Source organism: Bombyx mandarina, chromosome 01, assembly GCF_030267445.1.
Source record: "Bombyx mandarina strain Sakado chromosome 01, ASM3026744v2".
Lineage (NCBI taxonomy): Eukaryota > Metazoa > Arthropoda > Insecta > Lepidoptera > Bombycidae > Bombyx > Bombyx mandarina.
This window is the reverse complement of record NC_143208.1, coordinates 15,348,096-15,360,960: the sequence shown is the minus strand read 5'-3', so window position 1 is coordinate 15,360,960 and position 12,865 is coordinate 15,348,096. Positions and strand designations below refer to the sequence as shown.

General features: G+C 32.1%; 1 protein-coding gene across 3 annotated transcripts in view; it reads right to left on the bottom strand.

Moving 5' to 3' along the window:
• Positions 1 to 12,091, bottom strand: part of LOC149503596 (uncharacterized) — a 51,861-nt gene extending 39,770 nt beyond the window's left edge. For 2 of the 3 annotated variants that reach the window (XM_089733442.1, XM_089733472.1), the window contains exon 1: positions 11,903 to 12,091. The gene's annotated coding sequence lies outside the window, so the exon portion shown is untranslated. Of the gene's footprint in view, positions 1 to 7,499; positions 7,645 to 11,902 lie in introns of those variants that run through there. The other variant, XM_089733504.1, reaches the window with a different exon arrangement.
• Between the last annotated feature and the right edge of the window lie 774 nt (positions 12,092 to 12,865).

The window sequence follows — 12,865 nt, the reverse complement described above, 5'->3', positions numbered from 1 at the left end:
GTTAAATCGAAAGCGATAAACTCCGAAATAACTTTCAGGGAAATTGACAAAAATCTGTTAAATGATACTTTGAAATCTTTCATATTTATTTGATAGCGATTGGAACAAATACTGCTACTCCGTCAAATAGAATTCAATTATAATATGGTAGCTGATATTTGGAACCTGAAACTTGTTTATTTGATTAGAATAAAGTAGACTTAAATCAAAGTCCAATATAGAACCACGATACTATAGACGACGTTTCTTTTAAGATTCTCATTTTAACAAAACTACTATAACCTAGTATTCCTAAAATACATAAAACAATAATTAACACATCTATACTATTTGTTTCTGATTGCGAGCATAATTTTATACACAAATGATATTAAAAATAAAACTAGTGAAAACATCATAAAATTTGGTTGCAAAATGAAGTATCAATAATCACATTTATAATAAGCTTGTGAGGAGAGCTAGAGGTAGACCCAAGACAAGGTGGAGGGACGTAGTGCTGAAGGACAAGAGAGAATGCAATGTTGCTGACGAGGATGTCGAAGACAGAGCGAAGTGGAGGAGTAAAGTCAGGAAAGCTGACCCCACCACCATGTGGGATAAATAGCTGGGAAGAGAGAGAGAGAGAGAGAATAAGCTTGTGAGGAATGAGTAGCATTAACACGGCACCGTATTATCAAAGATTATATCAACCCCTTTTTTTAATTTTGACAACTACCTAACTTAAACTGAACGGTTACAAAATATATTTATATATTAATACGTGAAGCAAAAACTTTGTATCCCTTTTTACGAAAATTGCGCGGACGGAGGAGTATGAAATTTTCCACACTTATAGAGAATATAGAGAAGAAGTGCAGAATGTTAATTTTCTTATTTATTATGCATAATATAATAAATAAATATTAAGTCAATAAAAAAAACATTATACACACAAACAATTTTTTTTTTCCATGTATTTGACACATTACATACATATAAATATATATATTCTTTGTTTACGTCAAACCTTTGTTATTGTTTAGTCTGGTCAAATTGAGAATAAATTATATTTGTCTACTCGTATAGTGTAATCTTAGCGCAATCTGTGATTATAGAAGTATAATAGTCTTTGACAATAAAACCGCAATAATGTGCAAACTTATAATTTAAATTAATTATAGTCGAATTTCGACTTTTTGTTATGTAATCAATTTATTTATTATAAAAAAAAGAACACAATATTCCTAACCTAAAAGTACATGTTATTATCCGCAACATGCTTCGTCAGGTTGTTTTTTATTATTTTTCTTTTTTTATATTTTTTTATATTTAAAATATAATAAACTTTCGACTAATGGCACTAGTACTTTTAAATATTTCAGATTTTATTATATTTGTTAACCTCATGAAACAAATATGTCAAGTTCCTATTCAACTCACTTTTGTCTGCCTCCTCAGTAATCCTTCTGAGTAAGTAAGTATTAACTGAACGTACTAACCCTAATTGAAACGATTTACGCAGTTTAATCTGCCGATTTTTATTACCCTTGTTTTATTTCGTGAATTTTCGAATATTTTAATTTTAGTGGTCACGTCCATCTAAGGTGTTATTCCTTGACATATGAACACCTTAGTCATCACTGGTAACAGTGGTAAAATAGTTTTAATTACGTGTACAACTCGCGAAAACCGAGAAAAAATGGACTCTGATTTTCCTAATCTCTTTTTTGTTAGCTGACCCTGGCAGATATTGCACAAGCAAGTGGTTCAATCTAAGCCAACATTGGCGTTATTAACATGAACATAAGTATGGCGAATATTAATGAAGTTAAATTACATTTTACTACTCTTGTTGTGGGTGGCGGAATTATGGTAATGATACGAATATCTCTATGAGCGCCGTTAGTCAGTGAACACCAGGTGGATCGTGAGCTCATTCACCTGTGTATGCAGTAATAATAGGAAAAAGAAGAAGAAACTTAAACTTGTTTTCATTGGTTACTTCTCTTTATGATTGGAAAATAAAAAAAAAGAATTGAAAAAAAAAATAAAGAAAAAAACGACATTATTGATATCAGAACTCGGAGAAAAATTGCCAATTTAGTAGAATCTCGTACTAAATACATTGCAGTTTTTTGGTAATATTCGTGACTTATTGTAAGCCCCTATTACACGCAGAGCAGAGCGGTCGTAGAAATTCAAACATGTAGAATTATTATCGCGTGACCGCCAATTGCACCCTAATTGCCTAAGCACTGGCCTCAGCCACTGTCATGGCTGATTTTTCACTCATCATATTATGTATGAAAGTTATAGTTGACATTTTTCAAAAGCCACGAATTCAAAATGAGATTTAATGTCTACTTGTTTTTATGTGTGATTAAATGTCTAATTGAACGGGTGAATAAGGTTTAAGTCCATCTGGTGTTAAGAGGTTGCCGGTGCCCATATATGTACACTTTTTTCCTACTTAAGCTGATGGTCTTGAGAGACCATTTCAACGTAGCCTTAACTAGTAGATGGGCTCACGGGGCTTAAACCTACCGTCGTCGCTCACACTAACCCAAGCAAGAGCAGTGCTTCGCAGAATCTACCACTGGATCGGAAACCCGACCCACTGAGAAGATACGGCGAGAAACTCAGTGGGCTGTATCTGTGGGTTAATTTCCTCGCCGAGCCCTTCGTCGCAAGCGACGGGTTCGACGAGAACGAAGACCAGTGCTTGGGGTATCTAACTAAAAGCTCCGTTAGTGGATCGGGAGGATCCGAAATGACGTGTTTTGGGCGACGTTGACTGTTTACCATTTGGTCCGCAGGATCGGGAATGATATGTACACGACAATGTACAAGCCGCCGCCCTCTTTGAGACCAGAGGTCTAAGTGTCAATTATCTAATAGAACGGCCGGCCACCCTTTAAATTGAATTGAATTTATGGTTCGCGACAGAAGCAAGCAGAATAAGGAAAAGCAGTAGTAACATGACACTATATGAAATTAACAATATACTATACAACTGTTGTGTTGAACTGTTACTCTATAACATATTGATATTTTACCTAACAGGTTTATCAACGGTTACCATACCTTACCCTATAAAATAAATTTTACTTTTAATAGGAAATCTATAAGCCATTATACTGTCTAGTTGTTGGTAGTTGCAAGAAGAGCGCTGTTTACTGTGTTTAAAGAAGTAAGTAGTTTTATTACATTCTCTTTCTTGTTATAGCAAATTTATAATCTATAGAGTTACATTGCCCGATATGGTTTTAGAATAAAACTAAAATATATGCTCGAAACATTTAGTTTAGATTTTTTCCTCCTTTATGTTGATACTATCATCCCAAATCCAAATCATGAAATTTATAGGTCGGAGATATATTACATTAATCATGGATTATGAACTAAACGTGTAAGTGTCTCCTCAACCCCCACCCAGTCTGTCGGCATCGGATCCCCTACAACAATTGCATTCAAGTATCATTGTTAACGAGTTGAATCCGCTCGCACGGTCAAGCCAACACGTAACTCCCTGCTGCTTATTTGTTTATCTTCAATGTAATTGGAGTTCGCGAGCTGTTATTGTTGTAATTTACTTTTTATAGTATTAGTATAAATCAGGATGGAGGTCAGAGGATTTTCCGTGATAATATTATGTCGGTCTATTAGGTAGACGACATCAATGTCCCCTACTTAGTCCTATCACTTCCCCATTGTTCATGTGTAATGAGCAATATTTGAGGGTCTGGTCTAGGCGAACGAAATACACGACAGTTCGACCCTTAAGGAACTATGGTGTCAAAAGTACATTAGTACTCTTAGTATATATTATTATATACCATATATTAGTATATAGTATACTATATATGGTATATATTCGCATTAATTCATACTGATTTGACGATCGATTGTCTGACCGTTCCCAGGAGAGTTGACGTCATGCAAGGCCCAAGTTAAACTTTGACTATAGGTTTGACTATAGGCCTAAGTTAAACTTTGACATATGTGTTGTACAAATTTGATTTGAATAAAAGAACTAAGTAATGAAATTATTATTTTTATAATAATGTTTTAGTATCGAATCTAGTTTATAGCTAAATTCTAGTAACACAAGAACGGAATTGACTACCGGCCTTCTTTCAGTTCATCATTCTATTTTGACAAATACTACAAAATAATTTTATAAAATTTAATTACTTTAATATCTAAATCCATTTTTTTTTATTGTATCCTATTGCTGTGTCATTTAAACGCGGAAATCACAACATTATTAAATAAGCAAACTCAAAAATTAAAAATTAATAAACTCTAAGCCTTCTTGAATGACCCATAGACAAGATCTAACAAGAAATCTGGGCTTGATAATTCGCGAAATATGATTGTGCTATGACACTGTTATTGATATATTTTAATATACCGGATCGTCCCACCAACGGCGCGTCCATAATATTGTCATAAGTGTTACAGTTTAATAATTATTGAACTTAAAACGAGCCTTCTAGATTTTCACCTCGAACCCAATCTAACTCATTCCATATTACTTTTGCTATTTTAAATCGATGCATTCACAATTAAAAATTTTAGTCTACTAATAAACGTATACATAATTATTTATGTATAATTCAATGTTGCTGAAACAAGTATTTGTTTGACTCGTATGTTATGACTCTGATAACTATAAATAAATCTGGCCCAAAATCTGAGTTTACAGTTATGCAGGAAGAAAACGTATAAAGAATTTGAAGAAAATAAAAAACATCGAATTCATACATCAATAATTTCAGCTTTACAATGTTCAACGATAGTTAGTGTTTAGGCGTTTCTGTTTGATAGTAATATTGAAAAATTTAATCTGCTGGTGTAGCATATTCTCAATGATTATGCAAGAAAGATGTCACTGGTAATCCAGACGCATATTGTACATCTGTACAGCTCCTACGAGAACTCTGGGCGAACTGTAAAGCACTCTGATGACGCCTTTTCTAATAGTAGGAAAGTTGACTTTTTAGAACGATGTTGATGTACAATATACGTCCGTAATTATAGAGGAAACACTGAACCAAAACATGCTTTTGAAAATATACTCAAAAAACACAAGTTTTACAATATTGGACAATAAAAATTAAAAAAAATTTGAATACCTTACCTTTTAAACTAAAGTGATCAAACAAAGCATGCTTGTACAAATCAAAGTTTCACCTTTATGAATAACTTAATACAAACACAAAACAAGTAATGAATATGCATCCCCAAAAATATATTTTAATGCACTATGCACAGATGACTCGATGAAAAATAAAAAATGTATGTAGGTAGCAATGCGTATGATGGCGAATAAGCTTTAAATGTTTGAAGAAATCTTTCATGCTTCAAGTAACATTGAAAACAAGTAATGTTGAGGGTATGATGAAAATTATCAGATCTAACTAAACTTATAAAGACGTCAATGAGTCACTATGTCGACAGAAATACACTCAGTATATATAAGGGTAGGCGATTAGGTTCAGATTTACATACATTTATGTACATTTACATATACAAGAACTATTGTCATTCATAGAACCGTCGGGCAATATATCTTTACCACAACTAAAGTATATTCGGTAGTTTGCAATCCACCGTCACCAATGTCGTATTGTATTATTGCCTGAATTGCCAACCAAATGAATATTAATACACACTTTACAAGATACTTATTGCATTTAGAAGGTTCTGGGATATCAGTCTTGAATCAGCGGCTCTGTAGATACATGGAACACTTGACAAAACTCAGCCATCAACACGACTCAAACTGTTCTAGACGACGCAATTGTTCTAAGTTATTTCGACTACTATACATTAACGGTCAACTAAATAGTAACTACATAATAATATTTAAACTTTTAAAAATATTACGGGCCGGTGATTAAACCAGGCTTCTGAGTCACTTTAATACATCACTTGATTTTCAAATGTCTTATTCGTTACTTATCGACCTGTTTGTGATTTTGTTCTCTTTTTTTACCATACGAGTTATTCGATTTCAAACTCAATAATAAATTTAGTTTACTAAAACGTGAAATATTTTTTTTCTTTTATTTTTTAAACTGAATTTTCATATTCATCACAAACAAGAGAGCCCAACTGATACGTCAATGTATCATGCACGTATTCTTGTTGCCAACTTGCAGTCGGATAGACTGAACACTTGAAATTGTGTGTCTAAACGGTCGTGACCTAGAATGTTGATTTAGTAAACAGTGGAGCGCGGATTCGAGTCTTGTTAACAATTACGGTTAGTGTTCAAGACGTAATTTGTTGATGTCTATATATATTTTTGTATTAGTTAATATATATTTTTTTTATTGCTTACATGGGTGGACGAGCTCACAACCCATCTGGTATTAAGTGGTTACTGGAGCCCATAGACATCTACGACGTAAATGCGCCACCCACTTTTAGATATCAGTTCTAAGGTCTCAAATATAGTTACAACGGCTGCCCCACCCTTCAAACCGAAACGCATTACTGCTTTACGGCAGAAATAGGCAGGGCGGTAGTACCTACCCGTGCGGACTCACAAGAGGTCCTACCACCAGTATTACGAACGCAACGGTCACCTTAGCCAATTGTTAGTAGAATATTTTGGAACTAGACCGTGTTTTGATTTTATTGTTACCGTACTAAACTTGAAATTGACATACAGTTGACATTTTTTTAAAGCATTAGATATCATCCAGACAGAGGCCTTGACATTACAAATGTATACCGCTTACCCACCTTCAGATATGTGCTGGAAGCCTCTGTCGTTCCCGAAAGCGGCTATCCTATTTTATTCGCATATTCTTCGCCACAAAATTTATTTAGGAGTCATATTTTTAAAGCCCGATTTTTATTAAAAGATGTTTGTCTATAATCCGGTGTTTTTTTTTTTTATATTTAGAATTTATCTTTCGACAGAGCTTGTTTGATAGACGGCACAATATTATGATCATATACATATACACACATATATATATTATTTGCAGTGCATACAACAACGGCATATAAACAAGAATTTATTTAAAAAGGAAAGTTAAAATATAATGTGGTATGTGGGTGTGTGTAATAATAACGCTATGGAAATCAAACTATTTTACAAAACTAAAACTGACCTACACTCTATTTGTTAAGGTGAAATAATACAAATTTCTAGAACGATCGGATTCTAGAACGATCCGATCGATAGCTTCGAACCGTGACAAATCGGGAATTTAATTCTTAAAAGAAGTTATTTAACGCGTTAACAAATTGTCGAACTATACTTTTTTTAATTATATAATAAGGTATGACTGCACACGTTACTGATTATTAAGTACTAGGTTACTAAGTCTAATATGGAGTATGTAGCAAATTTAAATCTATAGCCAACTAGAATAGAAAAAAACTTGCAAACACCTGTACCGCGCTTTAATTATATCAAGAAATCTCGTATATTTATTGTTTCCGGTGAAACAAAATTCGGTGAAAAGTCTAAATACTAAATATTGAAAGTAGGTACTTACTTAAGGACACGAATTTTGTATGCTTCACCCTGACAGCTCACTATAACACCATCCCTCACGATTTTATCTACCTGGACCCTATACTCCACATTAGTGTACGTAAGTGCGGGTTTACTAAGAGCCGTAACACTCGCGAGACACAAAATTGTAAACTACCGCCCTTGATATTTATATTTGTCAAATAATAATATGTAGGTAGATTGAGGACGACAGCGTGCCACCAGTTCAATTAGCTTTTGAACTACATAATATGTACAATATTTGAAAACATCTCACGGAAGATTTTTATAAGGAACAAGTTTAAATCAACTAATGATTCAATATTAATTCTAGCATTTTGAAAATATCTGTGGCATGACCACTTAGCATGAAATACCTAATATGTCGTATATATTTTCTCCAATAAATAGCAATCGAAAATATATATTTTTAATAAATAAGAAAACAAGTGATTTAATTTATCCTAATAATATGCAAATTTGGGTGTAATTAAATGTAATAATCTAAATAATTTTCCACAAACAACTCATTTTTAAGTTTCATAATACTTTCGTAACGTTTAATTGTTTAAACAAAATGGCTACGTGTTTGAAGTTCGGACTAAAGACATAATGTATCTAGACGTCTTTTTGAATATCTGCGCGCGATGAGCGAGAGGTAAAACGACAACGAACATCCTTTCCAGCTTCATGATCAATACGATAACCGGACCTAATTGTTGTATGTATGTTGTTCTCAGTTTGTACAATTCTTCAAGTATTTTCACTAGCTTTATACTTTAAAAATATGAAAAATAATTACAACATCATATTTGTTTAACTATATTTTTAGCACACCACCTTCAAAGATGATCGCGTGTTTGTTATGAGACTTAGGTTAATTCATCTTATTTAATAAAGCAAATATTCACACATCTACATACATTCATCACTGGGGCAATGAAATCTTTCATATAGATATGAGTAATATTACTATGCAATCCAAAAATGGTGTTTGAACATCAGTTTCTTTATGTAATCAATGAAGGTTCGAAGTTGATTTTCAATAACTAGAAGTGGTTTAGTGTTATTACAGCACATCATCTTAAGGTATGGTGTTTTTGTAAACTGTATTTTCGAATTATGTTTTGTAAACAGTTTTGTAAACTGTATTTTCGAGGTTGCTGTGTAGCCAGCCTTTTAACGCACGGGCCGCCATACTTCACGGCCCCGCCCACATCGACTCCATTTTGGTGAAATTGCATTTGATGCACTAGTTGCGGTTTTATTATTGTTTACCTATATCATCAGGCTTCGTAAAAATACTGTATGCTATTGAGATACTTAAAAAAAAACAATGAAAGATGAGAAATTTATATATAAATAATCGCTGATCGATATTGCCGCAACCAAGTAAGACCGTGCGAAGTTGGCGACATGCTTTTATTTATTATCCAGATTGTATTTAGACTGGTCCTTGAAAGAAATTAAATCTAATATAGGATTACAGTTTTTAGATTAAGCAAACATAAATTAAGTATATACATATACACTAAAATATTCAAATTATTTGAATAAATCGACTGTATGAAAAATTAACTGGTGATAGTGATACTATTATTAATTAAAATGATCGCTTTGTCAAGGTGTGACTTATGCCCATCATTTTAGTAAACTTATATTCCTCATGTAATCAATTCAGGTTTCTGTTTCAAATTAGAATTTTTTCTGTGTTATCTATGAGTATATGAGGAATAAACATAGAAGACAAGAACAAGTACTCTCAGCCCCTGAACATTATATTATTAACTCAAACTGGGAATCAAGCCCTTACCCTGACCCAGTAGCAGAGTTCATTAAGGACTCACCAATAAGCTAAACAAATTTGTGTGACTTGGAAAGCCTTTAAATTAAATTTAATTAATTGCAATAACCTTTCCGCAATCAATCAATTTCCATATAATAATAAGTTGTGCATCGTTCTGGTCATTGAAGCTTGTTTATGTAAAAATATTTCATGTTTAATGTTATACATTATTTTTGTAACATAAACTTAAATTGATACTAATGGTTTCATATGGTCTAATGGTCTAAAAATAGTTTTTGAACATTGTTTAGTCAGAATGAGTTACAGTACATGCTGAAGGATGAATATATTTTCAGCAGTTTTTTTATTACCCTTGTAGGCAGATGACCATACGGCCCACCTGATGAAGAGTGGTTACCGTCGCCCATGGACTTCAGCAATGCCAGGAGCAGAGCCAAGCCTCTGCCTGCCTACCGTTAATAGTTGGAATTTATACCCAGTTTTCTCAGTCTTGTCTCCAGTGTTCATTACTTTTCCGTCATTTCTTGTTTTCTAAAAACTTACCAACTTGTTTATTTTAACTTAAAATTTCATGTGATTTGTCATTTAAATCTTATTGTTAAAGAAACCATTTTCATTGTCTCATCACACGACTTTTTTATAGCAATAATAATGGGTATGGTTAAAATTAATTATTAGTGATAATAATATATAAATATACTAGCTGACCTGGCATAGTGCCTCAGTCGATAAATAAACAACTTAAACTTTTGTATAAAATAAACTTAAAACAAACAAAACGAACCCGTCTGATGGGGAACACTTAAACGAAAAAACAAAATTGTTATTTTTATTTATTTCCGAGCATTTTCATATTTGTCTACCTTTTAAACCTTCTCTGGACTTCCACAAATTATTCAAGATCAAAATTAGCCAAATCGGTCCAGCCGTTCTCAAGTTTTAGTGAGACTAACGAACAGCAATTCATTTTTATATATATTGATAGAAGATAGATAGATAAAAAATAAGAACTTGTTCAGAATAATTTCCTTTTACATTTTATATTGATTTTCCTTTTAAATATTAGACTTTTATTTCAAGGTGTAAAGATGATGAGACTGTTATCATTAGAAATATGTTTTTTTATCCAGATCAACTTGTAAATGATTAATTCACTAAATATCTGTTTGCAAAAATTTTGTCGACCTATTAATGGGTGGTACGGAAAAAAAATTACCCCATAATTTTATAACAAAGGCTTACTGTTCTCAATCCTCTCAAAGAGTCTTCATCTAAGATACTTCTATATCTTACTTCTTACTACTTTTAATTCATTTTTATTGTAGATTTAAAATTGCTTCATTTGCAATTTTAATGGCATCGGTGCATCTGATGAATTTTAACACATAATAGATTTTTTGGAGATTAATAATAATCAACTTTTCTATCGGCAACACTTTTTTGAGCTATTCTCTGCTTTTTGGTTGCCAGTGCTTATTGACTGTTAGCCTACTAATTGGCTTTTTGATTGCTAATGCTTATCAACTGTTAGCCTATTAATGGCCTTTTCTATTCTCAACACTTATCACAATTGAAGTTATCGGTAGTTTTTATCATTAGTTTTAGACATGTATTAAGTTACCAGAATCATTACTACTAATACTAAAAAAAATTCACTAAGTCGATCTATACTGAATTGCACCCTCAACCATCGATCAGTCAATGAGAAGCTATTATTTACTTAAATTGTGAAATTGAATTATAATTTATATCAATCTTTAAATTTTACTATAGAAATAAGCTCTTTTCTTGTTGTTAATATCTTTATTTTCAAATTAATGATTTATTTTTGTATCTTTTTACTTATCACTAAAGGCAGTCTTTTGAAAGATAAGAGATAGTAGTGATGATTGTTATTGATTCAATAAAATTTGAAACATTTCCTGATTATAAATGTATGGTTTATTGGTCTTAGTGATTTTCTGTCTACTTAAGTTCAATTAGTTTTCGGTTTTTTTTTGGCAATTTGTTTTTATTATTTGTTTTGGAATTTTTATTAAATTTTGTTTTATTTATTCAATATATTTATACAATTATATAGACCAAATTTCAAAATTGTATACATTGTATATTCGTTTTGCATGGCCTCATTATATGAATTGGCCTTGTGCAAAGTAACAAGAATCTTTAAAACTCTAAATTTTAACCTTATAGCTGAACTCTTGTCTATGGTTATCAATAGTGATTAATACTCCTATTAAAATTTCCACTATGTTTAAGGAATTCATTTCAAGTCATCCTTTAAGCATCCTAAACCATCCACAAAATCAAAGATATTGAGAACGCAGACAGTCTCCTATAACTACATACTGTGTTATGTAGTTGGTACCATGCACGTAGCAGTAAAATATGGAGGATGCATACTCGATACTCTCAAAAAACTCAGTCAAAGCTTATAATTTTACTCCAATCAGTCAAATTCGCCACTTTGAATGAGTTTATTTAACAAAATAGGGACATTCTTATTGATAAAATCTTTCGAGATGTGAATTTTCATCAATTGCCACACAGTCGTACCGCCCTTACACAGTTAGTGATGAAGGTTTATCATGACTTACCTGGCTTAAGAAGTGCATTTTTCACAAACCGAATAAACAGAAATGAAAAAGAAATCAAGTTATCGTGAAATTAAATAGCTATGGGGTGCAATTTAGTTAGGTTTCACAAAATTTTCCACAAAACAATAACACTACGCGCATTCACTATCGCACCACCACACTGAAGTTGTTGACAACAAAATCAATACTGCCAACGTTACAGATAAAATAAATCAATTATTTCACAAAGTCGCGTCGCCCTGCGCAGATCCGAGAAAATGGTCATGCCCACAGTTCGAAGAAAAAAAAACCGATCAAATAATGCTCATACTTTCCGAATATTATTTTTTCCTCGGAATCAATTGAGCGATAACATGTATGAACGAAAAAGACGATTCTAATTTAATTCACATCGGATAGAACAAAATCAAATTATTTACATGGGAAAAATTATTACTTTTACTAGATTTAAATAATAAGAGATCTCTCTGAATTTTGAGACTTTTTAGCTTTTTTTATAGATTATTTCTCTTCAAGACCAATTTTTATCAGATGGTCTTAAGAACGTATACGCGAAAACCTAAGACAGGATCATAGCATCCTCCATTTATTTAAATCATTACGCGAAGTTACAGTAATTTTTTCCAAGATTTCTAGAAAGATAATTATTTTGTCCATAGTTAAAATAGTATGTTCCATTAAGTTATATCGTATTTCAAAAGAAGGAAATATAATACAATTGCTACCTCTGTAAAGATTAAATTTTATTCTAATTTTAAAACCGTGAATGGTACAAACTTCATAAAATATCATGCTAAGCTTTTATACGTAAAACAAATTTTAAATAGTTTTAAAAAACAATCCTAAGACGTGGTTTAAGCTTATTTATTAGTAGTTTTCTATAATTTGCAACCCATTTCATTCAAATATCATTTACTAAGTCTTAATAGATATTAAAGGTAAGTACATATCCACCACCGTAAT